This window comes from Lagopus leucura, unplaced genomic scaffold (genome assembly GCF_019238085.1).
Source record: "Lagopus leucura isolate 7727_CA_CO unplaced genomic scaffold, USGS_WTPT01 Super-Scaffold_1, whole genome shotgun sequence".
Taxonomy (NCBI): Eukaryota; Metazoa; Chordata; class Aves; order Galliformes; family Phasianidae; genus Lagopus; species Lagopus leucura.
The window spans coordinates 27,467,618-27,472,289 of record NW_024962250.1 but is presented as its reverse complement, the minus strand read 5'-3'; the positions used below and the strand labels follow the sequence as shown (position 1 = coordinate 27,472,289).

The following is a 4,672-nucleotide window of genomic DNA, read 5'->3' as shown; positions in this document are numbered from 1 at the left end:
TTTTGAAAGTATTTGCTCTCTTTGAGACAAAACAGCTCAACTACTTCAGATATTAATATGGAGACATTTTAGGGTAAACCAAGATATTAGAAATATGCGACATTGTAACTTTGGAGTTCAGTTGTAACCACTTGAACTTGGCTAGGATGTTACCAAAGGTATTCTCTTAAGAATGCAAAGGGATGCTTTTAAAGAGTTGGACCAAACAAAGCAAACAAAATTTATTTTGTGTGTAATCAAAATAATTAGATCTCCAGTTGGTGAAGTTGCTTGTTTATTATCAGATATTTCACATCCCTGGCTAGGAGAATATAAACCATGTGTTATTTCCTTGGAGTTCTTCCGAGGTTCCATCAAAGATTCCTACTTCAACGGATCTTACAGATGTACAGGAGTAACGTTCCATGAAACAGAGGATGTCCTTCTCTTTAAAGTCTCTCCCAAGCCTCTCCACCCTGCCACTCAGTATTCTCTGGTTCTGGGGAGGGCTTCCTCAAAATATGATAAATACAAACACTGAGTGAAATGATGAGTAGTACATTCAGGGAGATTAACTTCAGATGAGCATTCAAAAAATGCGTGAAGGATTCAAAGGAGAGACTGGAAGCCTGTTTAAAAACCACAAGTTCTGTAGAATTAACAGCATCCTCTGGGGTTGTATGCCACGTTGTGTGCAGATACCAGGTAGGGATTTCCATCAAGTCTTTTCAAATAATTATGTATACCTGTAGCTCATGGAGCAAAATGGCAAACTGAATTAATGCCCAGCACATTTTGAGCATTAAGAAAGAAAAAAAAAAAATGATGGCATGCAGTCTCTTGATAAGAAGTTTTACAGGAGAAAGCTTCCCCCCCCCCCCTCTTTACAGAAGCAAGATAGCAGTGCTCAAAGTTTACAAACATCCCAGAATTCTGGCAGTCCACCTGGTCTTTCAAGGTCAAGTTTTCAGTGAGCACCTGCAAAAGAGATAAACTTTCCTAATGAAGCTCTCTGGGAGCAGAGAGAGATTAATTCTAAAAGCTAAAAAGCAGCTTCTGCCCGCATTCTCCACCAAGAATGTCAACCTACCTATATTCAAATACAATGAATCATTCTTTTTTGCCTGTTTATTATTAAATAAGTGTTATTTGTATAAAGGGTGTTTGGGGTTGGTTTGTTTGTTTTTGTCAGAGGAGATACAATTATCTTACTGATTTTTTTATTTTTATTTCTAATGGAATGATTATTTCAGTGCAGGTATATGATATCATCAACAGTGTCTAGCTAACAGAGAAGCATATGAAGGTAAAATGTCAGATTTTAAATTTAGAAGAGGATAAGATCATAACAAAGCACAGTGAGAAGTGAATTTTGCTCACTTCTCAATCTCAAAATTGCAAAGGAGTTCCTGTGCAATACATTCACATAGAATATGGAGACCAAACTCTCTGGTCATGTGAACATCTCAGTTCAATCCAAGTATCCTTTAATTTTAGAGCTATTTAATCTCTTAAATTTTATCATTTTTGTAATAGATCTTCCATTTCTCATTGTATCTGGAGAACAGAATGAAATCCTATGGTTTCTGAAATCTCATTAAATGTTATGTCAAACTAGGCGGAAAGAATCCTATGCTTCCTAATGAGACTGTGCGAAGCAGTAAGGCATCTTGCACTCGCGCTCTTGCCTACACTGTGTTGCGAAGAGCACCACCTTGTGCACAGGAAGCAAAAAGCATGTAGTGTTAGCAATAGTACGAAGTGACTGCTGAGGAACTTCGTTTTATTGAGATGAATCTACATGAGCTCATTGCAAGAGACCATGAGAAACAAAAACATGTTTTTGTCACCCATCCTTTGCACGCATTTTGCATAAGCCAGGTAAGATGTTCAAACGTGCTCGTTTCCTGATTCCTAATATTGTTTTGCATAGTTATTTGAATTTAAAGCAGATACTTTTGCAATGCAATTTGGAAGCAGTATATGACAAATCAGTATCATTCAAGCTGTTGCCATAATTAGTCTTTGAATATACCACAATTCCTTGTTTCATGAAAGAGGTAATTAGGAAAAGACACAAATCTGAACAATGATGAAAAAGCTTTGGGTAATTTCTCAATGAATAAGAAGGGAAGCTTACCAGAGAACAGATGAAAAACTTGTAAAGGGAGGTAGTTTAGGCAAATTCAAAGGCAATTCACGCCTTTCATAAGTGCAGATGATCTGTCGATACTCTTCTACAGAAGACCCTCAACCCCTATAGGAAAGAAAGACTACACGGGTCATTCTATGCATATCCTTGTACTAGACCAGCTGGATCTTTTTCTCCCTTGAAATTGCTCATGTTCAGAAAGATACAATTCATTTCTTGAGGTGATGGGGGGGTTTTTTGTTTGTTTTTTGTTTTCCCCAGTACATTGAAATGCTGTAGAGGTCCTAATGTTTCTTAACTGCCCAGAAACACACTAGTAAGCAAATCTTCTTTTATATGTAGAAACTGTATGGTTAACATTTGTTCACGTATAAAATCAATCAGATATACAATCTGATAAAGATACTATTTTAAATAACTTGGCACATAATCTACAGTGTTTCCAAAGAGATGATGTGTTAATCAAGATTTCATTTTTCCCAGAGAATGTCATTAGTCTCACATTCAACAAACACAAGATGTAGAGAATGGCAACTATAAATAGAGTTTATATTGACTTCAATGTTGTATAGTACAAGTCTACCTGGTAGTTTTATGATATTCCTAGCTCATAAATACTGACATATTCAATTCTTGGATAAGACATTTAAAACCATTGTTTAAGCATCGCTTTCCAGATTGCTTATCAGATGACTTCTAGTTCAAATCATACTGGTGCTGATAACCTTTGGCCTGTTTAGGAACAGTAAAGCACCTGACTGTTGATATATTAGTTGGAGATCCACAAACCACAGTTCGAAATTCTTTATCAAAAAAGAAATTGTTATACATATAGGAAAGCCTACTTAACTCAGATTTTCCAATCCAGATGAATGATTGTAGTTCACGTTGGTTTAAAATGAATGCTAATTTCCTTGCAAGTAAAATACAATACTTGAATAAATCCAAGTATCGTTGAAGAGTTTTGTACGAAGGTGAAGTAAAGGAAGTAATATTGAAGTTGAATGTAGTCTAGACTAATGTTATATATTTTTTAGGAGGTGAATGGTCCCAGTGTCTTTTTGGAAGTTTCTACAAAGTTCTTGCTGAATTCAATTGTGTCAAATTCAAAATGCAATCCAAATACTGGACTCAGTTTCTCTTGCAGGACTTGTACCACCTCTGTCAGTGGTTGCCTTTAAATTGAGACTTTCTAAAAATAAGTTCATATGTAGTTATTTAGCATCAGTAGCACTCACAGAGGAAGGAAATCCTTCATTTTGTTTTTGTTGAGACTACTTAAGCTATCTGTAAATGTTTTGATTATGAGGAACTCCTGAATCAACTGGAAGATGTTTGGTTCCATTGTAAACAAGATTGTGTTCATTTAATTTGGTACATGCACAGTGATTTATGTGCCAATATTAGAATAATTGTCATTTGTACATTTGATGGAATATTCTTTTCTGAAAATACTTAACTAGTAAGCAGTCTCAGTAGTGTCTCTGCCTCTAAAGATAGTAACTCAGCCATGAATATTTATATCACGTGTGTGGTTAACAGTGATGGAGGCAAATGTTCCACAGTTTTTTAGTCTGTCTGGAAGAGGAAAAGACTGTAAACATGAACGCATGTGCTTGCAGTCATTTCATCATATTCATAAGTGATAAGGGAAGCATTTTTTTAGTGAGGCAGATAAGGAATTCAAAAGTACTTCTGTGCTAAAGTGAGTCAGGACAGCTGCGTGAAAATGTTTCTGTGTTAATATATCTTCCATATTAATGCCCTTTTACAGTTAGACAAAAGTATTAATACTTCTGTTAATAAATTAGTGAATTGCCAGGTTAGTTAGTATAGTTGAAAGGAATACAGGGTTTGTAGAAAGTAGTAATACTAGTAATCAGTTATTAGTTTTATGTTAAAGAATCAAGCTCGTACTTACATGCTTGTTCACCTAGCTGAGTAGCAGTTGACCTCAAGCACAGTGTTACAGTGATAGGTATGTATGAAGTCTAACAAGGGCAGAGTAGTATGTGAGTGTGCTAAGCATGAGGAATCCTGCTTCGTGACTAGCTAAAAGGCTGTCAAAGGACAGAGCAAGCCAGTAAAACATGCCATATGTTCCTTTTTCATCTGCTGCACTATGCAAATGACTACAGACAAATAGGTCCTATATTGTCATTGTATTTGTAGCATGTGGGGTGTTCTTACTCCTTTTCCCTTTGCTGAAGAGTGACATGAATAACATACTAAGATAAATTTGCCTTATATGTGTGATTTCAGGGAAGTAGTTCTGTAATTTAGCTGCCTTTTTAATAAATCTACTAATTTGGTTTAAAAAGTGACTAAGAAAGCCTATATAAAGCACTCTTTTATAAGTCATTTTCTATGTGATGTAACAGCAACTCATCAGTCTATGAGCCACTGGTTTTAGTTGAATGTTTTTGTACTGTGTATTGCCATTAAGGAGGAGAAACTGTGACATTTATTTTTGCCTAGTGATGGTTCTGTGAGAATCAAAATCCAGTTTGCTCACTGCTCCAGTAACACATAAAGAAACTT

At 35.7% G+C, this 4,672-nt stretch overlaps 1 long non-coding RNA gene across 1 annotated transcript; it reads right to left on the bottom strand.

Moving 5' to 3' along the window:
* Positions 1 to 275: 275 nt before the first annotated feature.
* On the bottom strand, positions 276 to 4,113 carry LOC122181092. The gene is made up of 3 exons (XR_006179341.1): positions 4,053 to 4,113; positions 2,120 to 2,236; positions 276 to 725 (listed from the first exon to the last, which is right to left on the bottom strand). It is a non-coding gene; the product is annotated as an uncharacterized LOC122181092 (long non-coding RNA).
* Positions 4,114 to 4,672: the final 559 nt, after the last annotated feature.